The 27,507-nt window shown below is 35.5% G+C and overlaps 1 protein-coding gene across 9 annotated transcripts in view; it reads left to right on the plus strand.

Annotated features, from left to right (window-relative positions):
* Nucleotides 1–27,507, plus strand: part of B3GALT1 (beta-1,3-galactosyltransferase 1) — a 211,010-nt gene that overhangs the window by 28,678 nt on the left and 154,825 nt on the right. Inside the window, exon 2 of one of the 9 annotated variants that reach the window (XM_048952345.1) lies at nt 10,491–10,560. The exons of the other annotated variants lie outside the window; for them this stretch is intronic. The gene's annotated coding sequence lies outside the window, so the exon portion shown is untranslated. The remainder of the gene's footprint in view (nt 1–10,490; nt 10,561–27,507) is intronic. 9 annotated transcript variants of the gene reach the window in all.

The raw sequence follows: 27,507 nt of genomic DNA on the forward strand, positions 1-27,507 counted from the left end.
TTTGTAAATACCAATTAAAATGCTGAACGCATGGCAGTAGAGATTTGAGAAACTTGTCTGAGAAAGATTTTAACAAGTTCACTTCTGAGAGCAATCCAGCTTTCGAAGCAGCCTACCTCCAAGTAGGAACCTTCACTAAAGTCTACTAAAATAATGAAAAAAGACTCCCTTCCACCTGGACGATCGTTCAGTTAAATCTTCTTCTGCCCTATGGCAGATCCTCACCTTGCAGTGCTGAGCCTTAAATGAGACTCTCAGTCTGGGATCAGGGATAGCAGGTCTGGGAAGCAGGGATAAGCACAACAGAAGAAAGAAAAACAACCAGAATGTGATTTGAAGTAAAGCTTTTGCCTTCCTTTGCAATAGCTTACATTTTCTTATACACGCAATGATCTCTTTGTGCACCTGAAAGACTGTCTTTTGTAGATAGCAATGTGCATTTTATAGGTGTGCTTGTTTTGCAGCTTTGGAGCTGGAAACAGTATGTCCACATCATGTAGTCCCATAACTCAGCTAACTAGGAAGGCAGATGTGATCAGAAAAGTTTTTAGAATGGGGAGCAAAAAATCGTTTTGGTAAGAAAGCTTTCCTGTAATTGTTATGTTTTTTTGATGCAAATTGATCTCATAATTCACAGTTCACAGGAATATCTACACCATACTGTGATGAGATCTTTATCTATCAGAATTTTGACAACAAAAGGTAATTATGGAGTGAACTAACATCTTAAACTACAGTGGAAGGCAATAAATTCAGAGAACTTAAATTCTCCACATCAGAACAGCATAAAATACCTATTAGATTAAGATACCCTTCCAGTAGAGGTCAGGTACCACCAAGACAGGAGAAAAATCCACTGCATTTATTGCTTATATGAAGTTTAAATTATAAATAAAGCCCTTTGTCAAAAGTGTATGTCAGTATTCTATAAAAGGAACTTAACAGTACTTTGGATTTACGTTAATTCATTTATCATTTTAAAAGGCAAAATATTTATCATATTGAACTCAATTGAAGAGAACAAATTTGGTGTAAAGATAGTTATTTAAAGAGAGATAATGCTTTATCTCTGCCAGTAGTAGCAGTATATGTCAGAAAGCCAATCAATTCTGTCATGGACCAGGATGCTGCCTAAGAAATAGAAAACATCTCTTGTGGCAGGTTCACTATTCATTTCTGACATCTGGCTGGTATGATATTGAGCGCTTAAATTTATAACAGATGTTAGTCTGAAAATGCAGCATTACACTTTCATCCACTGAATCTCCTTCTGAGGTTCCTCACAGCTGATTTGTGTGATTTTTATTCTTAAGTAAAAGGTTTATTTTAGAAGGCTTTCTTATAAATGCTTGGTATGCATAGATAACCATCCTTCTGCATGTTTGTAAAACCTGTGCGATATCTACCTAGAAGTATTTTTTGTGCGTCACAGGACTAAGGTTGTTTGTTGCTGTTGTTTTTTTTTCATTTGTGTTCAATTAAGCATTTTTTCCCCCTTAGATGGGTAGAAGGTAGATGTGTCACTTAGGGACATGATTTAGTGGGCAATATTGGTGGTAGGTAAGCAGTTGCACTAGATGATCTTAGAGGTCTTTTCCAACCATAACGATTTTATGATTCAGTGATTCTACTGTGAGACAATAGCTTTGCAACCTATTAGAGATCTCTGCACTTGTTTTAAGCTTATTTGTGACAGGGTTCTTGTCTAGATTCGTCCCATCCTCAGCTTTACATGTAAAGCTGAAATGATAAGTTTGGACTTGTCGAAAATGATCAGGACAACTTGCAGACATTTCAAACCAGTAAAATTCATTCTTCATAGATACTGAATTCTTTTTTGAGAGAGAGTGTAGGGAAAACTTGTTTGTTCTATGAAAACCTTTGTGTCAGCAGTGCTTCGGATGGATTTACAACTTTTTCTTCTAGAGGGTTAGCATACTGATCTTTACTCACTGCACAGAACAGTAGCCCATCTCAGTAAAATGCTAAATTGGCATTTCTCTTTTTGAACAAGTTAACAGTTCATTCATGTGGTTTTTCCCATTGACTTCTGTAGCACCCAGAATCTTATAATATGGAAAAACAAACAAACAAGCAAACAAAAAAGAAGCAAAAAAAGCTAAGTGTTAAATAGGGTTACCTGCACATTTGTAGAAACAGAATGTGTAATTAATGTGATTTCACTTTTTGGGATAATCGATGGCATTTTCTAAAGACACAAACATGAATAAGTAAATAAAAAGCTGAAAAAAAAATGAAATAAAGGCACGGGATAAAAAATACAGGTCTGTCACATGCTGAAGTTGTAAAAGGTTTTAAAAAACCACTTAGGATAAAAGGAATGAGTTAAGATGTCATCAGATCTGCAACATAGCAAGAGGAAGTGACAGTGGAAAGATGAACAACTGAATTTAAACACAAATGATACATATAGAACATTCAAAAAAAAAAAGAAAAAGTAGGCTGATTTTTTTTCTGAAGTACCTTTATGGAGCTTTTTGTAACTTGAAATCAATCCCTCTGTAAGGCTAAACTGTGTCTTTTCGCAAACTAAAAACAATGACATGAAGAAAGGGACTGAGAGTCTTTGTCTTCAAGTAACAAGTAATTTGGTACAGCCAAAGATTTCTTTAAGCCTACCACAAATGGAAAGTATTTCTAATGCAGGTGAAAGAAAAGAAGATGTTAAAAGCAAAGAACATGTGTATTCAGTATGCTGTTAAATGGAATACAAGCAAAATTCTAAGTTTCGCATTTGTCTCACAAAAACAAACGTTACTCTGAAGCCCTTGTCAATCTATAAAAAGAATAGAACATTTGTCTAAAGTGCTTCTCAGTTGTGCAGAGACAGACAATAAGCAGTATAGTATCATTTGAAGAGATAAATGTATTTACAAAGAAGGTCTACATTATTAAATTGACTTTTATGGAAACTTATGGGAAAGTTCTTAAACTTAAGGCTCATTCTGAGCTTGTTATCTTATTTTGAAACTGACAAGGTTTACATATCCATGTTATTAAACATTGTTCAATATATTATTATCGTTCAATATATTATTATTTATGGAGTTTCCAATAAGGGGAAAAAAGAATTTTGAAGCTTTTACATCAAGTCAGCTCTCCATTACCTGGGATGAAAGCAGACTGGAAGAAGCCATCTTTCCTGGGCTGAGGAAGCACTTCATTCCGCTGTTCCTGCAGCCTGGTGACTGGCTGCCCCAGACCTGCTCAGTATGGATGCTACCCAAACACAGGAAGCCAAGACAGGTGCTGCAGCTGGGGCTGAACAACCCAGTTCAATGTCTTGGAACTAGAAGTGCACAGCAGAGGTGCTAAAACTGACCCCATCATATTCAGGAGTGCCGAGCAGCCTCAGTATATTACTATGCATACTGTCCCTGTTTGGTTCCTCCAGATACCATATGCCAGCTGCACCCCAGTGCTGGCAAAACCTGAGCTGCCCTGGTCTGCATCAGTTTTCATTCTGCATCAAAAGGTAACATACATAACCAGGCCACACACAGTGCACGCTCAATTACGTACGTACAGAAATTTCACAAGTGGCTTCAGGGATATTGTCTAAAGTAAGTACTTACTTCCTCTGAAATAGCTCTATTTGCCAAAATAGAAGAGTCAAAACAAGAAAGTCCCATTCCACCTAAACAGAAGGATAAACTGTGGCAAGAAGCAGCATCTGAAAGTAACCACAGGACAACCTTGCCACATGCTAGTAGCAGGAATCTTATTACAGAAGTTATTTGCTGGTGTTACAATGCACACGTCGATGATACTGTCTCTTTTTGTATGTTGGAATGCTTTGAGTTGTGCTGTCATTAAAAACCATGGTAAGAGAAGGAGGAATTGTCTTCAGACAACCTTGCCTTTTGAGCCCTTCAGCTTCAGCCAAGCCTTGGGAGATGCACGAGGGCCAGATGAGTATAGATCTCATTTCTCAAGGAAAGAAACATTTCGGTAAAGTTTTGGTTAGGATCACCACCGAATGAAAAGCTGCACTGTGAATTGAACTATATTGCCAGGGAGTCAACACAGGAGAAAGTAATTACAAATGAAAATCGAGAAAATAATAGTGCTCATATGTGTTCTGCAGCTTGCAAAACTACATGTTTTTTCCTTTTGTCACTTAATTTCCCTTCCAAGAACATAGTTAGGGATCACACCTATTTCCTGGGCCTATCAGCTTCTTCCAGTCACCGGAGTGATGGAGACTTAATCTCTTTGTAATGAATCAGCAGATCCCCTCTACTGGAGAAAAGGAGCAGGTAGAAAAACGGTTTGCTTAATGACAAGCTTCTTAGATGAATGTCAACTGGCTACAGCATAGTCTAGATTAAGCTAAACTGACAGTAGTTTTTATTTTCCTAAATGTGTACTTCTTTAATACACAGATTTTAATGTTACCATATTCAGAAACATTAAGTAGTCATTTGCCTCAATTTCTGCTGGTTATTTTTTGACCATGAGTACATACTCAGAAACTTAGAACTGCCCTTTCAAGGCAGTTCCACCTTCTCCTGACTTGAGTAGTATTTTTTTTCAATCAACATCATTATTTTGGATTTTTCTTCTGATCTTTCTACTAGATCACCATCTGTTACAGCAGCTGCATATTTTTTATGAAGTAGAAAAGAGGCTGACTTTATACTTAGGAGGTGCACCTGTGAGAAACCTGAATCCCGTGCTTAGCAAAGACCCGAGCAGAGGATGGGGCCAGTGAGAAAAGTACTGCTAAGCCACTGCTGTCATCCCAGCAACACATGGTTATGTTCCTAAAACCAAGTGGTATCCATTGAAGGAAGGGCAATTGAAAATTGAAAAGCTTAGAAGAACTAAGGGACAGAGACTGATGTGATAGAGTAAAAGAATGAAGTGGCTGATGGAAGGATGCATCTTTTGGTAAGAAGCACAGATTTAACCACATTGGTAAAATACAGATGCTAAATGTCAAACGTTTACCATCCGGTAGTGGAAAAAAGTTAGGTGTAAAGCCTGCTAGGAATGTAGCAGTAATACTGTTGATGTAGGATTTCCTGGGCATGTTTTTGCAGCATCTGCAAGGGAGGCTAAAATTAATGCATTCTTCGTACAAATAAGGTGATGGGAAGTAATTGGGTGCTATTTCTTCAATGTATAAAATTATGACTCGTTTGTGAAAATAGCAATTTCAGTTTTGATGTACCATTCAAGATTATTTTTTACTGAGAAGTAAAAGCTTCTCAGTAAAAGTTGGAAGGATTTCCCTTTTAGAAACCTCTCAAAATTAAAACCAGTCACAAAATTTAACTTGAAATAACAGATGGAGTTGGACTAGATGACCTTTACAGGTCTCTTCCAACTCCAAGGATTCTATGATTCTATGATGCTATGTCTGACAACCACTCTCTCCACTACCTCGATCACTGAGCAGATATAGTTATGGCTGTATGTGCCATCAGTACATATGGAGAATGAGACACTCTTATGCAGAAATCTGTTTCCTGCGTTTTGTTTACATACATAAACAATGTGTATACACACATGAAAACAGAGTTCCAAATACATATATATATACACACACAGACTAAATGCATATGCAGTTATTATATGCATTTGTATGTATTACTAGTAGTCACTGATTTTTAAGCAGTTCAGGAAATCAGCTTGACTCTGGACGATTTGAATCTGCTTTGAATAATAGATGAAACTGCTGATTTCCACTCATGTGCTTACATTGAGAGAACTCCAGTGGATCTTAAGGCATTCAAGTGACTGCAATAGGAACTAGTTGCAAGTGCGTCAAACAAATACCATGCTGCAAGGAGAATAGTTCTGCTTCAGGCACCTCTGGACCAAATTCAGTGCCAAGTGTGGAAGTTCTTGATAGCTGCATTTTTTTTTTTTTTGTAGAAACTATCTAGTCATGTAAATAATCAGTTTCCTTAGTGACATTTATTTTATTAGTAGGAACTGAGCAGAAGAAAGCCCCCTTTCTTTTAACTACTTTTTCAAATAGTTTCAAATTAGTTCATGATTCTGTACAGACTTACTTCATCTGCAGATGACAAAAGCTTTCTTCATCGCATGAATGTAATTTTCTGTTAATGAGAACTCTTGAGATTTCTAGCATAAGAAGCAAATTTGCAGAAATGGTTTTTTTAAGTATCCATTTTATGAAATAAGACTAAATTAGGTCAGACATGAAAGTTTTGGGCTCATATCTCTAGAAAAGAAACATAACTGTTGTCATTCACTAGTACTAATGTATTTTAATAACGTTCAGTTTAAATCTCTAAGCATTCCTCTTTGCCTCTATTTAATACTACTATAGTATAAATGAAATACTGGTCCCATGTTTCATAGAAAGCTAAAACTGAGTGGTTGACCTTCAAAGATAAGTTTTACTGCATATTTTGCAGTGCTATTACTAAAATTATTTAAAAATCAATAATGAGATTTGTATTCCTACTTAACATTATTGAAGTGGTTTTTTTTAATTCAAAGAGCAGACCATACTAGACAAAATATTTTTTTTATTTTCATTATTGAAAATGCCCTTTTTCTATATTTGTGTAAACAGTGCCCCAAAATGAGAAGGAAAAAAGGATGTGTTCCCATTACATTTTATTATTTATTTAGAAACTGAAGAATTGATGAGTTTTAGCTACTGATAATTTCCCTCTCATTGCAAACACCATTCAAAAATTTTCAACAAACTCATTTTTCTGTAAAAAGAAAAAATAAAGTCTCTCATTATTTGCCCATTATGCTATGAAGATTTCACTGCAAATGATCTGTATGTAGCAGCTTTGTGATCATAATTAACGTTCATTCTCAAGACAAAAATTATGTTTAAAAAAGTTCAACCCTCATTTGTAATATGTAATCAGTTTCAGATTGATTTTCCTCTGCTGATAATACTTAAAACAGGATTTACAAGATTTCAGTGACCAGCTGGCATTCTGTCATCCACAGGGGTCATTCCTCTGTCTGCTAGTGCAAAAAAAAAAGCAATCTTAATTAGTGTCTCTATGAGATAATGTAGAATGGCTCTTAGGGTGACTGATGAGAATTTCGGTTTAAAAAAGGTACCATCAGAACACTCTGCTGGAGTTTGATTCTGAGCTACTGAATTTTTCCATGAGAAGTGGAAGAATTAGAAAATCGAGGATGTTGTTGGCTTGGTTTTTGTTGTTTTTTTGTTGTTTTTTTTTCTTTTTTTTCTTTTTTTTTGCTGGAAAGTTATAGGAATCACAGGTTTAAGAAACAAAGAGAAATGTCCTCCTTATGTAATTTATGTTTTATATAACTCTGAATTTTACATTAATTTAAGCTTATTTCAGGAGGCACATTTGGTGATGGAGGAGGGCACAACAAAGAAAAACAAAGCAACAGAAGGCAAAAGTCAGTTAGGACAAACTGTTACACTTACAAAGAAGAAATGCTGAGCTCCTTTGTACAGGATGTCCCTCTCAAAAAAATTCTTCATTCACATTGATTTTGTGGTACTTCAGTACTGTTTTAGGCTAAACCCTGGGCTAGACACCAGCAGCATCAGGAAAGCCAGACCTAATTCTTGAAGGTTACTGATCTACAGTATCCTACTTAAGAGTATTTGGAGAATATCTGTATTTTTTATTATCTAAAATCCTCTTTATTAACTCTGTTTCTCAGAGTGAAAACTCAGCATCAGACAAGGCTAATATGTAGTACTGGATTTAGTAAAATCCAGCTGCAAAGCCTGAACATTTAGAGCCAGAGATCCAGGTCACACTTCTGTAGTTCTGTCCTTGTACCCATCAAACAAATAACTGTCTAGCAGGGGTTGATATAAAATAGGAAACCTCCCTCCACAGCTTTTAACTCATTCAACATTTCATCAGTTCATTCTGTCTCTTGAATTTTCAGTGTAAAGATCTGCCTTTTGGACAGGACACTACATGATGGGGTGAATACTAGACAGGAATTACAGAGAGATTCATGAGATTTTTCAGTAGTTATGGTATGGGAATAAAAGTTCTTAAAAATGCATTGGAATGAGAGAAGAAGTACAAAAGAAAATAGTTGCACAAATGAATGAAAAATGGATGAACTTCTAGAATAGTTGACCTGCCGAATAAACTCTTTTTAAAAAACCTCTTGTCTTCCAAGAGGAGGATCAGATTGTAATGTAAAACTTGTATAAGAAACAAAAACCAAAAAACAAAAAAACTCCTGAAATAATGCACATAAAGAGATGCTTGAGAAATTTTAGCATAGAGTATATTGTTAACAGTTACGCTCAGTTTAAGATGCTAGCATAAGTTATTAATGAATTTCTGAGACGTGAGTATATTTCCTTGAAACATGAGAAATGCAAATAGAGAGGAGATGAAAGCAGCAGCAGCAGTCTAAAACATAAAGCTGACCAGGACAGTGCTCCCAGCCATTGTCCATACATTTGCACCAGCTGGGAGTATTGTTCAGATGCATTATGATTCACACATAGAACACACTCGAGAACTGTGTATGTCAGAGACTGTTACTGCTCTAATAGTTTCCTACTAAGAAATTGGGGGAAAGATGGCATAGGTAATCAAGAAGTTGTGTTGTCCGAGGGACGTCAACATAACAAATGGATGGTTTTTCTGTGCTGAATTAGAATACTGTTATTTCCACAAAGTCTGCTGACATAAAGTAAGTGCTGACAAATCCTTGGAACTTTTGAAGTGTGATTTACAAGAAACTGGCTGGGCAATCCTTCACACATTTGTTCTCCCGTCTCCTGTGTGATCGTATTTCTACTCATTCTTCCTATCTCATTACCTACAGTTTGTGGACTTCATGTCAGTAGCAAGAAAATTTGTCATTTTGGTTCCTTCTTCCTGTTTAAGGCTTTTTTGTTGTCGTTTTCATCCCACAAGGTCTTGGCATTATGTTCCGGTTAATAGCATTAATAAAGTATCCCTCATTCTAACAGTTTTTGGCTGAATGATAAGTATATGACAGTAGACCATAAAAGGGCTGATGCAGTCCATGTGGTATTACATAATTAATAAAGTAAAGCTAAAGTTTTGTGTTAGTTTCAATTAGCAGAATTAAAAGATATCAATTACATACATCTTAACTTTAAGAAACTCCTAAGAATTGGAAAAAAAAAAAAAAAAGTAAAAAAAACCTGTAAAACCAGGTACAAGCATGATTAATGCAAGATTCTGTTTGTGACTGGATAAATAAGTATTCACTGAAATAAGTGATCTGACAGAATATGCAGATATTCTGTTAAATAAAAATTTAGTAAATATAAATGGATCTTTGGGTAATGTTACCAATATGGGTATGGTTTATAGTGTTGCCTGTGTGAGAACATGGATTTGTAAGAAAGAAAAAATTGAGTTAGGTTAAGCTATACAAAAGGCAATCAAAACCCCTCTGAGAGCAATTGAAATGGAATTTGTCCATTCTTACATGTCAACAAGAAGGAAGTCTTTTGTTTAACTTTTTGTTTGTTTTTCAAAATCTCAGATTTGCCTGAAAATACAGTTTTTAATGGCAGCTGAACGTGATTGTGAAAGTAATACTAACTTACATCAACACACCAGCAGTTCAGGGTTTTTTATGAGGGGCTCAGAGGCCTGGGAGTTGGTTGATAGCTGAAGTACTCCTTGTTAAAATGTCAGAAAGAAGTCACATTATGTAAATCACAGAGGAACAAAACTTCTGTGTGCTGGATAACTTCACAGTCATTTTGCATACATAAACAGGCTTTTCTACTATTTCATTCATGGATAGGAGGATTATACATGGACAGTTTTTACTGTTTGCTTTTCAAGGACATAGTTGGGTGTTTTTTTTTTTCAGAAGAGTCTATATGCAATAGATGATGAATGCTGTTAAGACATTGCCAAGAAGAAAAACATTATTTTTTTTTATTTGATAGAATATTATGGTGGACTTTTTTCCTCTTTTGTTGCTGTTCTTTGTCTTTATTTTGATGCTAATAATAATTTAATCTTGGTATTTCTTCATTATCCCACATACAGCATCTGTGAAAATCCCAGATCACTCCTGGATTTGACAAAGAGGGCAGGACGCCCAAGACCTCATATTCAAGGTCTTTTAAAATCAAAGCCTGAGCAGGTTTTAGAGTGAAATGAGATGTGGCACCTCCTGTGAATTGCATGAAAGCTAAGGGGGCTGACTAAAGCCTCTTGTTTTGTTTACTATCTGCTTTTTATGCCATATTTCTCTCTCTACAACAAGCATTTACATTTTGAGAAGCCAGAAGTTGTTTTCTGTAAACATGTATTGGTGGGGAGGTGTGAACACCTTTGACATCATTCTGATACTATTTGAATGTCAGCGGTTTAAAGTTCAGTGCTACCGTTCTGAATCCTTTAAGGAAAACTGAAGTCAAAGAGAAGAAGCAGAAAAGAAGTTCAAAAGGGTTAAAAAAAAGCAGTGAGAATAAGCAATAGAGAGCTTGTGAGTAAAGCATGTTCTTTCTACTCATTTAGGCCACTTCATATGCTGCTCTACCTCTCCTGTGAGTAGGACGGAGATGATTTTTCTCCAGAAAGTAAAAAGGTAATCTATTTAAAAGAATCTTTAAATAGTGTATTTTTGCATATATAGTCTACATTTATATGTGAATATATATGTAAATTATTTATACATAATACATTTTATTATCTTTCATAAATATATATATATATACTTATATATATATATATATAAACTCATATTCTTACTCTTATTAAAGTTTTAGTATTCTATTTTTTTTGTCTGGGACTGTTGCCCTATTTCAGGACCTATTTTTAAAGACAGTGCCTGAATAACAAATAAGAGTTAGCAACTTGAAATGTTTACATACGTGTTGCTGGCAGCTTCAGGGGAATGAAGAGCCAGATAAAAGTTTGCACTTCATAAAGTTTCTTCTGAAAACAATGCACATATATGTCTAAAACAAATTACTGGAATTCACATGCTAATTACATACTATTTTATGTCATAATTATAATGTAATTCTGAACATTGTTATATCATTATGTTCATTACTATTTATTTAATGTAATCATTATTGTCTTTGTGATTCATATAGTCTCCTAGTAGCCATTTCTAATACTACAGAGATGTATTTTACAAGTATGTAAAAGAAAACAATTTCTGAATAGAAAATAATATCAATTTAAAAGAAGTAGTATTGTCTATGCTATTTAATGTGGACTCCTATGATAGACAGGTCACTTTTCTACACACATTTCCAAGTTAGCATGTACATCTGAGCGCCTACTGACTGTAATACTACCAGCTCCTCGTTATCAAAATTATTTCTTCAGGTAAACAAGTAGGGAAGTGAAAAAATATCACACGCACTTCTGTGAATGTCCTCTGCTTGCAGGAAGTTTAAGAATTCTGTTTGCCATGGATTTTATAATCCCAGCTAATAATCAGCAAACCTGATTCTCAAACAGCTCTAAGTCAGGCTCAAAGGCCTTCCAAAGTGTAGAGCTCCCTCTAGTTGTTGGACATACACCAACTCTGATTTTACTTGTGCTGGAGTCTAGCTGGCTAACTGGAAATAAAATATATATATTACATATGTGTATATATATATCATATCTCAAAGACCTTTAGACCAAGGATTCATAATGCTCAGTGGACTGGTAAACGGGTGTCAGGGCATGAGAGTGACTTTATACTTTCCATAATTCAAAGAGGAGTGGAGTTTTGTGCTTGACAGGAGAGACAAGGCTTCTCAAGCTGAAAAAAGATGTCTCAGTAAAAACAAAGTTGAGAACTTTAACTGTATATCATTTAAACTAATTGAACATATATCTTCTTTTAGCTTGAGAAGTTACGATTTGCAGAGAGTAAACATGAACCTGCAATAACCCCAGGGTTATAGCTTATAGGAAGATTAAATCATGCTGAAATCAGCTGACTTACTACTCGAGTAGGTGACAGCAATGTTATTTTTTTCAATGTTTCCTGTAAAGTATGTGAGCTGAGCCACTGCTCTTCTAATTTTCTTAATTACTGTAGAGGCCGAGAATAGCATTTTAATTGCATCTCTCATTTACCTAATTTAGGTAATCAAATATTAAAACATTACTATGACTGATACTGCAACAATATGAAAGCACAGAGCAGCTAAGATTGTGTCATTAAAACCAAGGTTTGGTTTTCTATAGTCCTTCTTTGTCTTGCACAAAGTGACAAGAATAGTAGCTCCAGCCACAACATCTATTGGGACGCATTTCACGTTTTCTCCTACCATGTGGCCAGCGCCGCTACATTATGTAATACCAGAAGACAGGAGGCAAATCATGTGTAATTTCTTCGTATTTAGATCCTCCAGTATAAAATGAGTTAATTCTAGAAAAAGTTCTTATAAAAACACCAAACAAACAGAAGTAGAAGAAATTGGCTTTATAGAGAAGCCTCAAGCTGATATACAGCAGCCTCCAGCAGAAGGAAACTTGATTCTAGTTTGCTTTGCTTCTTGTTCAAGGTTTCTGGAGGTATCCACTGGTTACGTCGACTGTTAGGTCTTAAAACAGTTATAGATTCCAAAATGCATCTTTGTATACTATCCAACATTCTTAAGAATTTCTAAACCTTGTTGAATTTGGTATTTTGGGAAATTGAGGCCTGTAATTATGTTTTCATGTGAGAGTGAATTTTGTAATGGAAATATCCTGTCTGCCTTACCTAACATTACACATAATGCCACCTCTCTCTTCAGAACCTTCTTGTGGATGCTTTTGAGTCCTCCTTGACACTATTATCAACTATTTTTTGTGTTGGTTATTTACTTGAAAACAGAGCCGACAAATGAAAATTTCCTATCCGTGTAGACCATTATTAGGATTCTGAAAATAGGGTAGAAGGGACCAGTAAAGATCATAAATGAACAGCAGTTTCTTTCTTTTTCATTACAGTACATAAAGCTGTTGAAGCTGACAACAGAAACTCAAAATTGACTGGCAGGTTGGTTATAGGAAGAGGAACCTTATGATACACACAGCAGTGATTTTGCCAAACATTGTTTAAAAAGCAGAGTGATTCATGTAACACTGAATGAGATAAAAATTTACTCAGTGAAAAGAGTAGTTTGAAGTGTCTGTAAAAACTGATAGGGTACAAGAGCTCTTAAGGCTTTTTTTCTGCTTCTTAATGGAGGTAGCATGGGCTGGGTGGACATAATACAGCACCATACATGACCAGCTAGGTGAATATGGGAAATTACTTATTCTGCAGCAAGAATGCTACATGGTAAGCTTTGTGGAGAATTTAGTTGATTGTAAAATGAAAACTGGTTTCAACATAGCCAGTGAAAAAAAACCATAGTAGTTGTTGCCCAGATGTCTTGACTTAAAGCTTTGGCAAAACTATTATTGGCATCAGCATATCATGATTTCACACAGTAACAGGGTGACAGGAATGTTAGCAAATGTACCGGAGTGCTTTGGAACAGAAAAAATCAGTGATGCCACATACTGAAAGCCTTACATGGGAACATTAGTGTGAGTTCTTACTGGCCCATCTAAAGTCTGAAATATTTGCCTGTCTTGTTCATCTCGGGATCGATATGGGACAAGAATCAACTAATTTTTTGGCATTTTGCTGACCCTCAATTAGCAGGTAATGTAAAGAAAGTCCTAAACAATAAGTACTAGATTTTGAGACTGAGTTGTAGAGGCTGAGGGTTTTTCCACAAAAATAGTTCACAAAACCATACAAGGCAAAAATGGGATCTCTCTGAATTTGTTTTTGACATAACAGAAAGAGATTACTCATTTAAATCATATTTTCTAAAAGTAATCCACCATAAACTGCTACTTAGAACAGTAGCATGCCAGTTAAATGTAACTGATTACTGTAATCCTTTATATTAATCTGGTGATTAGGCATTTTGTAATGAACATAACATTGAAAAGCAGTGAGAATGCCAAGAAAAGGATCTTTGCCATTAAATAAGAACTCATGCTCATAATCCATAAAGGTTTCCTTTGGTTAAGTGGTAATTTTCTGATAATATATATGTTTTAGACCATTTATGTGACACAGTGTCCTGATACATTTTAATTTTTTGTGTAATTACACCTTTTTTTTTTTTAGCACAGGGATGTTTGGTCTGTGGAATGAAAAAAAAGCAAATGTCACTGCAGAAAACCTGTAATCCCAAGATACAACTGCAGCAATAAGGCTGGCAGCTTTGCAACTATTCTACTTCCAACATCTTTCATCAAAAAGAAACAGACTGCAATGTACTTATTGTGCAGAATCACTCTATGATGCAAGCTGAAAAACCAACACTAAGATTGCAAAGCTGTTAAGCTCTATTTTTATAAATCTATGCCTTCCTTTGCTTCTTTTTACCAGTCATTTTTGTCCCTTTAACTTTTAAGAGAAATTATCCAAAGTCTTCAATTTCTGCTACCCTGAGATTTAACTGTTACTTTAACTACAGAGCAGTACCAAATCTAAACTTAAATTTTGATGCTTTTTTTTTAAAAAAAAATCTACGTTCAGTGGATTTTCATGTGTAGAAACATTTTGCACCAAGCAGGGTACCAGTTTAGTCCCCAAATTCACTGCAGGGTCAGTGCTTGTAAATTGTGTGTCAGGTTTTGCATGCTGCTGTTCTACGTAGCACTTTATGGTAGATCACTTTTAGAAAATGTGATTTAAATGAGTGATCTCTTTCTGTTACGTCATCCACACTGCCTAAATGTGCATTACCAGTGGAATTTGACACAGGGTGGCTTTCTGATGGCAGAAGAGGCTATTCAAATGCAGACAAATTGTTCCAAATTGAGTTGAAGTCCACTGAACTGCATGTTGTAGCTGCAAACCAGGGCCTTGCATTACCCTCAGAAAGAGGCTGGTTTCACTGGCCCATGCTAGGCTGGCATCTCAAATGTTTCACTGCCATCTGCCTACTCACAGAACCCTTACGTGCTTGAGTATTTTTCTGAAGGAAGATAAGAATACTAAATACTATTAAGCTTGAGACATTCAAATGAAAACAGCCATGTTCTAATTCTTGTGTTAGTTGATACTTAAATGTTAACACAAAGTCTGCCACTTCCCACAGATCCATTTTGGAGTGCTGACACTACAGTATACTGATATTCTGCACATAAAAAATACACATTTCAAGCCTTCTCAAGGTTATGCAGAGAGCTTAATCCTAAATGTGGAAGTTCATTTTCTAAATCCTTCTTAATGGCCCCACCCAGTGGATAAATTGATATGAAACTTCTCAGGCTTTTTGAAAGAGTAAAATGGCTGTCTGATGCCAGTTGTATAGGAAATTCTGCACTCTGAACCTCGAGTGAAAACAGGTATTTTTCTTCAACTCAGAATTAGCTATCAGCATGTCTAGAATAGGTTGAACTTAGGCCCCCATTTCCGTCCTGTGAACATAAGTTGCTACCTATAGGCTAAGTACTGTAGTAGTCATTTTGAAGCATCTTGCAGTGCCCTGATGATACCACATAGAAACTTCATAATCAATTTTAGGACTGTGATTTCTGCTAGGGGACAAATGAGTATAAGCTCTCTGCAAATTTGTCTATGTTTTAGTAATACCAGAAAAACTCTTCTGTGTTTCACTGCTTTTTATTTTTCATAGGTTATTTTGCTTGACAAATTTTTCTGTTGTCTCCTCATCACCTTCTAAGTTCCATTATGTGAAATTGCAAAGCACAAAACTAGAAATATTTCTTGTAGACATTTAGCAAGGCTGAGCAAGTACTTCACAGAAGTGAAGAATTTACTTAATACCATTTAATCTTTTTGCTCACTAATGTCTGTGAACATATTATTTTTCTCAAGATACATTTTTATTCTTTTTTTTCTGCTTAAACAGCATAGTTTAATATGTAACTAAATTTTATTTACATTGATTTATCTGCTTGACATTATGCAGCTTGACTATGCAAAGCTAAATTAAAAAGGTGTTTGTAAGAGCGAACTGGAAACAAATCAGTGGTCAGAGTTAGGAAAATGTTTTGTGACTTTATATCAGGAAAATAATGTCTGGCCAGTAGAAGTAAAATTTCAAGAAATTGTAAGAAATATTCATTTTAGTGAACATATTCTTAAGCACAGACTAGATGGTGTGCAAATATTTGAGCTGGCAGGGCAAAAAATAGTACCTGTGAAGAGAGCTATCCTGATCCTACAAAGGTTGCATGGTGATGTGTAATTCAAGCAAATGCAGGGAAAAGAAATGTCCTTGAACAACCTAGAAGACGCATTGCTTGAGAGAGCAAGTACGCTGATGATCCAGCTCAGGGGCAGGACAGTTTATCTGGGAATGCAGAGGGAAGGTAAGAAGTACTCTCACGAGACTGGTAGATAATCAAAGGAGCTTGCAATGAGAAGTGTCTGTTAGCACAACCATACAGCAAGGATAGGGTGCCTGATGGATGATGAATATCAGCTAGATCACAGAGTACAAATTTTCCTGGAGAGGGAAACTTGGAAGGTAGAGAGATCGTGACTGCAGCTTGTCTCTGAACCACGACAGAAGTTATGTTTAGAACTACAAATTAACCTGATATTTTGCCTTTGAATATTACTTAGGTGACAAAGGTGATGAATTAATGGAGCATGAAGATGCATCCTCATTTCAAAATTTCATATTGACAGTTTCTACATCTAGGGATGTTTTTCTCTACTATAAACAAACAGACTGCCTGTGACTACTGCCGGTATTATAGACAACTATAACTGAGAGACAAAAGATAGTAGGGCTTTAACTCCTGTGGGTTTTATTGTTTGTTAAACACAACAGGAATGTGAACAGTTTTGCATCTAAATGCACAATAAATGCATACTGACTGCAACATTAGGGGAATGTAGAGTCTTGGGAGCTAGAGAAAAAATATAGAGCTTATAATGACAACATAATGAATGTAAGTCATACCGTTCTGAGAATCATTATATATAGATGGGAGTTTGGTACAGATAAGAATACCTATGGATTTTCACATTTCCTTGAAATATATAAGTGGCGCATAGATGTTAAATTCATTATGGTCTCTAGTGAGACAGAGCTGCTCATTTTTAAACTGATTAGTTTAGGTTGTTATTGAAGAAATACTTCATAGGAGTAAGTATATCAAGATTAGATACTAAGCAGATTACCTGTCTGCAGCAACAAGCATTTATAAGTAGCCATTTTCTTTCTTTTTTCTGTACAAAAAATACCATTTAATTAGAAAATTTAAAAATGAAATTAATTTTGTTATTCCATAATTGGAACATGGTTTTAAGTCTTTGCAGTAAAATGTGCTGCAGACAGATATGATCAAAGAACCGTAATATTGAAGAACAAATGAACAGCAGCATGTTCTTCAGGATATGTAAGATGATAAAGCCAATAGCACAATCTGTAGGTTCATCTACTAAAACATTTATTGTAAACTATAAGAGTTAAGAAAATATTACCATCTCTTGGGCTGCTATTTAGAATTACCAGAATTTGGCTTTTCTGGAAGTTTAGAAATTAGGGAGTGGAATCATATTAATCCAAGACATAAGACGTGAACATTAGATCATTCAGAGAAAACTGCTTTCCTGTGAGCTGTTTTGTGCCTATTTTGTGAATAAATAGAGAAAAAGAGTCACCAGAGGTACCAGGTATCATCACAAAGACTGAAAGTCGCTGCAAAATCAAAGCATAAAGAGAACAGGCTATTATAAATCATTCTCTGGCTACCAAGTGTAAATCAAATTGAATGGACTTAGGCTGAGAAGAGACTCAGCACGCTTCTTGCGTTAGCATGTTACGTGCTGTTAAATTTACTGACTTCATGAGAAACAAGTCCTCTTCTGTACTAAAACTCAGCTTTAAATCTCAAAGTATTAATGTACAAATCTAACAGACATTATCACCAACGGAACTGACTTGTCATGGCTAATAATACCTACAGTTCCCTAGCACTATTACCTTTATTATCTGCATTTACTAAATTACAACAAAACCTCCCCCTCCCCAGCTTTACAAATCTGAGTTTCTGGGAGTGATTTTTTTAAACAAACAATTGAAAACCTCAAAATAAGATAGCCTATTAGCAGTTCTAGCTGAATAATCTAGCTGTGGATGTTCCTGTTCATTGCAAGGCAGTTAGATTAGATGACCTATAAAAGTCCCTTCCAACTTTAGGGATTCTGTGATACAATTTATTATTATTTTTTTAATTGCAGTGTTCTTTATATTCGTTTTATTGAAGCCATGTATGACAAACAAATACAGGTTTTAGCTTATCATTGAGGTACTCTATGGACAAAATTTGAAGCTCACAGATAAAGAGTTGAATAGTACAAAACTTAGGACTAACTTCTATGACTTGAAAAATTAAAAATTATTATCTTAGTAAAATTATTACTTCACTTATGCTATTATCTCTTGGAGTATCCAGAAGCCAACCAGATGCCTTGAATTAATTTGAGTAGACAGGAGGCATAAAGCTGTGCTGACCTTAGAGTAGCTACTGTACCTGAAGATCTTATCTCTTTGCTTTTATGGATAATTTATCTTTGGCTGAAGTCTGTTCAATAAGCAATTTAAAATTAAAATCTGTAATAAGAATTTAGTAAAGATGTGTCATTCTGCTGCGGAAAGTGATTAGGTATATGTAGTTGTTTGGTTATATTTACCACATAATGGCCTATATGTGTGAAGAGTCTGAAATTACCCTAGAGTGTTGTCAAAATAGTGTATGCAAGTGCATTTTTTTAACACAGATTTACTAATGCTTTGGGTTGAGTTTGTTTTTAAACAGATCTTCTTTCATGGTATTTACCTCAGAAGTCTTAACTGTGACTTAATGCAATACTTATTATGAAGCAATGAAATAATTTTCAAAATTAGCGGTGTTCATCTTTTCATGCACATCAAACTAGGGTTTCTAGGTACTTCTAGGTACTTTTAATCCATACAGGATTTACTTATTCTGGTTTATATCATACTGTCCAAATGCTACTGTTAGCAATCAGCTCCAGTGATACTTGCATTTATTTAATGGTCAAACATGTCCAGGTTTTAAATTACCCTAGGTTTTCCAGGAAAAGCTTCATCTTTAATATGGGGGTATCCGTGCAGGTGACAACTGATGTGTTTAAAATCAAACATTATGGGTTGTTTGTAACACGCAGCTTGGGTTGGAGAAGTAGGCTCAGGAGGATGCATTCCTGCTAGGCTGCACCTTTACATATTCTGCCTTATCAAGATTTGAATCAACTGAATTGTTATTAGTCTGTAATGTAATTTCCTGGAAGAATATAACTAGAAGAGAAAACTCCATGAACCTGAAGAATGTAAAGGATTTACATAAAGAATATATTACGGAAGCCAGGGGCCAGGTCACAGAGGAGGGAGGAAGCAAAGGTTGAGCTGTTTTATTCAAAAACAGTGATCAAGGACCACAAGTAATCATTAATATTTTAAAAGATTGGTTGAACTCTTTCCTAAAGGAAGAGGTTTATTGAGAGCAAATGTCTCCAGAGATTCTTTATTACAACAACAGCTTTTTCTTACTTTAATACATGCAAGAAATAAAAAAGTAAAAGAAAACCTGAGTTCCCCTTTGTATGCTTCATTTTGTGAAAAGTGATTTTAAACTATTCTACCCAAGAACAGGAATTGCAACTTATTCCAGTATACATAATTTCTTCAAATCCAAAGTGCCAGAACCTCCAGATTTTTGCTTTATCATCCCCTTACTGTATTGCTCAGGTTCAGCATAGTAGTGCACACTAGTTCATATTTAGGAATATAGTGCAAACTTCAGTACAAGTTGAGAGCACTTCGGTCTCAAAAGAAATCCTCTTTCACTTGACTTTTCACTTGGCCTAAATCCCTTGATCTACTCCTAATTTGGGGTGCCACAAAGAAACACAGAAGCTGACTTAACAGAAGGGCTGAGAACACACTATCTGGCACACCTGCTGCCTTTGTTACCCCAAAGACTTTAGAGCAAAGCTCAGTATTTCTATTGCTGTTACGACAGGAACAACAATATATTAAAAAAACTTTTGTATTGTTGCCAGTATACACAGTGTAAGCATTCAAATACAGGATATATAGGAAGCTTGAGCAAGAAAACAAACCTATCAAGCTTCAATGATGCCTTCTGCCAACGTTTGTTTTTGTGTGTGTTCATATATTCACTTCTACTCAGGTTTCCTTATTTGCTTTTTATTTATGGTTGAGTGCTTGGCATAAGCCTTGCCAGCATATTCAGATCTGTGAGGGAGCAACACTGAGCCTCTGTCAGAAATTCTGCCTGTTCAATGCCCTAGACAGGTCATGAGCAAGCTTGATAGCTTGACCAATTAATGATTGCCTCGTCCAGTTTCTGGCCATTCTTGCACAGCCCTGGACTGTGTCATCCAGAAAGCGGTTTTCCAGCGCAGGAAACAAGTTCGCTGGGAAGAAGCACAAATGACAGCTATCTCGCCTTGGCCTGTGCAATAAGAGCCCTTAGTCAAAACCCAGTCAAAGATAGAAGAAACCCAGAGATTTGGCAGTCTTACTTGCACTAGTGCCTGACGTCTGTGTTGTTTGCAAGCCACTTCACTAAACCTGGGTTACCTTCTTGGGATCATTGCATTATATTTTATTCTTATTAATGAACCAAGATTATGGAGTGTGATGGAGTGTGGAGGTCTACTCTGCCAAAAAAATGAAAATGTGATGTCTGTTAATTAATATTAATTCAACTACTAATTTTGTGGCTGTTTCTTTTATATAATCTGCTCAAAGTCATAACTGATGATGCATAACACCCAATCCATTTTTTATGATTGATGACATCAGAACTTGATAATAGTAATAATTACCAACCAGTAGATTTGAACTCCTGTCTTTCTACTTTCATTTTTGAGAGTTTATTCAAATTCAAGACTTCGGTGCGGAAAGACAAAACCTTCCCATAGTACTATGCTGTGGGAAGAGGCTCAAGCTCTCCCATCTATTTGTTTGCTACTCCTCAGCTGAGAGACTTTCACCACATTGCTGGGTTTCCTCTGAAGAACCAGAAAGAGTGCAGTCTTGCACAAGGGGTCAGCAATGTCAACATAATGACAACTCAGCAGAGGATGGGAATTAAAGGAAGGTCAATGTTGCAGTATTTACAGTCTCCTGTATAATGATCTCTCTCACTTTAATCCTTTTTACTTTCTTTCCCACTTACTAGATAGCTATGATTGTGAGGAATAAATTTTCAAAAGTGACATAAACCACAGTTTTGACCTGTGCAAAACACTGCAGTATGACATAACTTTGGCAGACAACTTCTAAATCTAAAAATTACTGGAGTGCTAAAGCAATGAAATAAAAGATGAAAATGTTTATAGCTGCTGCATGTCAGATTCAAAGTTTGTATTTGAAACATGACAGTAAAATATTAGAACATCAGATGCATAAAACTGAGTTATTGAAACAATGCAGCTCAAAAAATAACATGTCTACATGTGTATTTATTTTGGTCAAAGTAATTTCGAGGACTGAGAAATAGAATGTAAAGTAGTTATATGACAATCCAAGGATCTACGATTTTTAGAACCATGTTTTTCCTATATGCCTGCTAGCTGAGAATAAAATCAGAGATTATCGTGGTTGGTTGGCTAGAATCAGAACAGGGCTTAGCAATTACAATATCTAAAATACAAGAGCTGAGATAGTTGTACATACACTTGTGGTTGTTTTGTTTTTGTTTTTTATACCCAGAGTACATCTAATCCCAAATAAAATTAACTCCAAAGCCACATGTCAGTCTAGAAATGAAGTTGTTCATGGCTTCCATGAATACAAGGTCAGAATATTCTAAAAACTTGCTCTATCATTACAGAAGAATTTGACAGAACCCAATAATGTGTAATTCACAACTTCTATTAATGCCTGTCAACTTTTGCTGACAATTAAAACTTATCCAATGCTATTACTTCTTACCAAATGAGCTGGAGTAAAAGACAGAGTGAAACTGATAAAGCAGTTAGTTTGCTCTGACTACCGCAGATAATGTAGAACAGATCAGACTCGATTCATGCCTATCCTGTAAACAAAGTTATTTTAAGTACTTATTCAGATTGAGGAAGAGACTCATTTCATATAGATACTCAATTTACCATTCTCTTTTCTCAATTCTCTGACTGGGGATAGTTGTCTCAAATTGCACTGTGTAATCATCTATGTGATTACCTCAGAAGAAATTTTTCTCAGGCAAACATCCATAGTTGGGACCCAAGAGTGAAAAGAAGATGGAAAAGAGGCAGCAGCAACCTCACACTGACCCCAGCACAGACAAGTTTGAATTAGGAGATGAATATTAACAGAAACATCATTCCAAATAATTCTTGAAGGGAAGGACCTAAGACCAGGACTGCAGGAAAAAAACATTTGGGTCCTGCCTTGCTTCGGGAGACAGGGTGCAGGGCCAGCAGGAGCTGGCAAGCAAGGAGCAGCATGATGTCCCATATAACAAGGTCTGTTGCATTGCTTCAGGCATATGACATTCCAAAAGGAGTAAAAATACCATGCAGTTATTTAAATATGAGCTGTCTAGAAGATGTTGCATCTATAGCATGCTTTGCTGTAAGAGGTCTCATAAGCTTTGTGTTGACTTTGCATCCTCTCTTCTCCTTTGTGAGAACACTGCAGGACTCAGTAAAGACCAAAGGTTTGATTGGAATATGTGAGGAATCCAGAAAGAGAATAATTTTCCTTAGACAAACATGCCTTGAAGTTGGAAATCAGTTTTCAGACACATTTCTGAGGACAGCCATATCATCACTGTTAGGCAGATAAAGCCACAATGCTCTCTGAAGAGGGCATAACTTCCTCACTAACCAGTTACTTGCAGGAGAATTCAGTAGTATGGAAAAGAGGAGATAAAAGGTACTTACTGCAACTGTAATTGTTCTTTAAGATGTTGTATTTAGAGTGGATTCCAGAATCTGCTCCCCTGTTCATAAAGGTGTAAAAATTGTAAGGGAAACCTCAAGCATTACAGTTTTCCAGACCTCTATATCTTTATGTGGCAAACTGGCATAGGATACTTATGCCCAGATGAAGAACTGAGGTTCTATATGGTATAAATCATTTTGGTAGAAAGATCTTCAACCACTACTGCTTTTCTAGTTTAAATGGTGATAGAAAATGTGGAATGGGAGGCAAAATATTGTCAAGAGGACAACTGTATACCAGATGTCATCTACAATAGCTGAAATATACCCAGCATCTTCATTTATCATTATGGTGGTTGGTGGCAGGTGCTTATGCACCTGCAAATTATTGTCTGTATTCACTCACTTATTACTGAAGGAACCTAAGTATGCAGGAAAACTGTGGATGGGTTTCAGGTTTTATTTTCTGTCAAAAACACCTCACATAGCAAAGACTTGATGCAGCACATAGGCTCTGAAGGGTGGTGCAAGGATAAATGTAATGATGTTTGCACGATAGTTTTATATTAAAATAAAGAAAAATAGACACATGGAAAAAAAAAAAAGCATGCCATGTGTTTCTAAGTCTGTATTTAGAGCTAAAACATTTATTTTCTTATAGTTGTTTATGAACAGATAAGCCATTTCAGAAAAAAAAAATGACAATGCTAAACTCTCTTAGGGAAATGACTAACATAATTGTACCTTGAATTCTTTAGATTTTTTAAAAGTTAACTTAAAGTGAAAGAACCTTAAAACAACAATTATAATATTTCTGTAACCATAAGAACAGTGTGTTACTGTAAAGCAAATTTTATGTGAAATCTGAGTAAATTTGAGGCTAAAGCCACTCCAGGCAGACCTAAATGAAAAGCCATAAGGATACTCTCTGGACCACCTGCACCTGCCTATTATGATGATCTCTCAGATATAGGATAGCTTACAAGTGTAAGGTGTATGAAAAAATAGCTTCTTGAAACTCATTCATGCCTCTGATAATGATAAGTGCTCTGCTTTCAGTTTGAATAAGAAGATTTTAGAGAAAAGAAAAAAAAAAAAGAAAAGAAGGATGATGAGTTCACAGGGGAATATTTCAAATGAGCAGGCGTTCCAGTATTTTTCAAGACAAATGTTAAAGTTTCATTTAAATTCTTCCTCAATAAGTTTATGGCAATTTCATACATATATGAGATACTATGAATGGTAGCATTACGTGGGAGACATTTACAGGTGGAACACTGCAGCATGGTATTGCACTACATTTTCAAATACAAATGCAAGCACACTAACACAGTATGTAAGAGGACTTATAAAGCCAAAAAAATGCTGCAACCATTTAGCTTTTCCGTGAGGACTGGATATGAAAACATCCTATGTCTGAAGTCACAGTCATTGGTTATTGAGGTTTAGTTCTAGATTCACTGTCTGTCGGAGTTTTCTCTTTTTGCTCCTTTTGCTAGACATGTCCAACCACTGCCAGCAGAGAAGAGATCAGTAAATCACCTTTACAGAGACAAGGCAGAAATACCAGAGGAGGTAAAGTTAGGGATAAATGCTACTACTTCTCTGTTTGTTTTTTCAGAAATGTGGTTTTGTGCCACTTAAAGACAACTTTGATACTACGCATGCTGCTGGAAATGACTGTAATCATTGTGCATTGTATAAAGTTAGGGAATAAGTTTTCTGCTTGACTGAGTAGGATGCAACAGAGCTAGAATTGTTTCTTTTTCTGTAGGATATTATTGACAAAGCTGAGGAAACAATTCTTAGCCAGTGAAAACTAATATTTTAGGTTTCAAAGATAAATGCTAAGACAAGGTATCCCAAAGCTCTTCACATATGAAGAGAGAATATAGCCTACTCTCAAAATATTTTCACTCTGTGAATTTCACTGAGAGCTCCTCTTAAATCATTATTAAAATGACCAAAATATAGTAATTTAGGAAAACAGTAAGAACAACCATAGACATGCTATCAAAATATTGAAAATGCGATGCACTGTTTTCTTCTAAGCAACTTATTTAGAGACTAAATTATGTCAAAATGAAATACAGTAATTTTTTTTAAAATTTTAATATAAATATGTGCACTAATGCATTGGCAAGGAAAGAACACCTTATAAACGCTAACTGAAAAAGTGTACTCATTCTGTCACACTGAAATAGCCCTCTTCATTTCTATGATCTTCCAGTCAGGTTGTTAAGAAATGCGTAATGCTATATGCTTGTAATTTGAAAAGCAAATCATACACAATTCTTTCAACAATGGAAACTACATGAAACCACATTCTGTGTATGAAGAATCATAGCAGTCTGAAGACTGTAAAAATTCACCTAGACAATGAATAGCCACATGGACTAATTAAGATGTGAATTATTATTTCCTTGCCATGATCTTCTCACTGCCCTAACCTTTGGCTTGTTTAGGTTCTGTATTACCCTGTTTTCCTTCTCCTCTACACGCTTTAATTAGATTATGCAAATTAAAATGTGTATAGCTGGCAGGTATAGGTCTTCTTGTGTAAAAAGCTTATCAGTATCTAACAACTTAGAACATTTGTATCAGTTTATACTCTGACTTCCTTTATTTGTCTCTTCCTGTTTTCACTGTGGTTGGTAAGCTATCAGGTAGTAAACTTTCTACTTCAATAGTCCCTATGATTTCCATGCTATTAAGGCTTTTATCTCCCGTAACAAGAACACCCCAAAACAACAACAACCATTGATTTCCATTGGGTCAGGAAATCCGTGACAATGTCCTTTGAGGACTTGTAGGGCAAAACAGCTTATGAATCCAGCCATGTTCATGAAGAACATGACATCTTGAAAAAGGCTACTGTGGTTAATTCAGAGGCATTAATTCTGATTGATACAAACTGCACAGACATCAGTTTAAAATAGAAAAATCCTGTTGATAAACAATGTGCTAATACTATGCTTAAGACATTAGTATGGGAAATCCTTTAGTCATTCCTCTTAATTTCAATATATAGATCTTGTTAATGCATTGCTTTTGTAAATAATGTGACAGCAGTTGGTAAAATGTGTAGGATTAGTAATTAATTTCAAAACATGTATGAGCAAATCTGGGACGTTCTTTAACTGTAGAAGTTCTTGCATGGGTATGTTATGGATGAATAATGCATAAATAGTGGGGAAAAGTTACTTGTGGTAGGGTATGTTTATTTAATTTTGTTCTTAATAAATAATGTATGTGATTTTGAAAGTTTTTTATCCCATTGGAACCAGAATTTCTATCTGAATCTTAATTTTTGTTATGTTGAAAAAGAATTCATTGTATCTGTGCAATGTCTGAATTTTTTTTTAACTGAATATAGTAAGATGTCAAGATGCAGCTCTACTTTTAGTGACCCTGTTGGAACTGGAGTAACTCCATCAAGTGAACTGCATGATTCCAGCTTGACTGGTAGCAGAATCTGACATTTATGGCTCTGTAAATGTTAACATAATGGAGAATTTCAATAAATATGTTAATTTAAAGAATGTCATTAAAAATAAAATATTATGAATAGAAGTTTTTAAGGCTTATGATATTTGGCTGCCTTACACTTTTAACAAGAAAATAATGCAAAGAATTAACTAAAATTCTAAAATGAACTAATATTGCACAAAGAAATTTGCTTGTTTTTATTCCTACTAATTAGAATGATAACCAGAAGTATTCCTTAGGATCACATTCTGAGATGCTTTTCCCGGGGTAAAATTGTGTTATCATTCCTTAAAATTCCTTATTTCTCCTGGTCCTTTCACCCTTCTAGTGACCTAGATAGTAGACTACTGTTCTGATTGCCCATTGGCTTTCGGTTCTACAGAACAGAATTAGTCTGATACTGCTTTTTCAATGTTACGCTGTTTTACCAGATTTAGTATTGTCCTTTCCTTCCACCAAGGGAAGTGCTTCATACACTGTGCAATTCATAGACAAATTCTTGTAGTATAGGTGATTTAACATCAGTATTCCAGGAGAGCTAAGACAACACAGAATCTTTGCTGAGAAGTGCCTATAATATATGTTCTGTAAGTCAACAGACATGAATGATACCAAATATACTGCAACTCTCAAAGTTTCCATGCCAAGAGTCCATTCTGAGCTAAGTTCAAGTGGCTTGGAAAAGTTTTGTGCAGCTTTTTTGAAAGCACAGAGGTACAAATCGTGAAATGTTATATTTATGATTATTTGATGAATTTTCATCACTTTCATACACTCTGGAAAATTTGGACTCTTGCGAGGATTTTTTATTAGAAGGGAAATAAGTAGAAGGAGGGATCAGGTAGTCTATTCTCACCCACATTTTGTTGTCTTTTTCTTTAAATATGTGCACTTCAAAGACAGAGTAGCTCATATCAAAAGCAACGAACAGCTTGCTGCTCAAAAGGATGGCATGAGATCTCCAGAAACCAATTCATTTAAACATCCAGCAGCTCATTTCTCCATCAACTTGTTCTAGAATTTAAAGTCAATTTTTTTTCTACCACGTAGTTTTGCTGAAACTGTTTGTATTATTTCAAGCTAAGATGAACTTAGTGCTATTTTCACTTGATCTTGCAC

This window comes from Lagopus muta, chromosome 8, assembly GCF_023343835.1.
Source record: "Lagopus muta isolate bLagMut1 chromosome 8, bLagMut1 primary, whole genome shotgun sequence".
NCBI lineage: Eukaryota > Metazoa > Chordata > Aves > Galliformes > Phasianidae > Lagopus > Lagopus muta.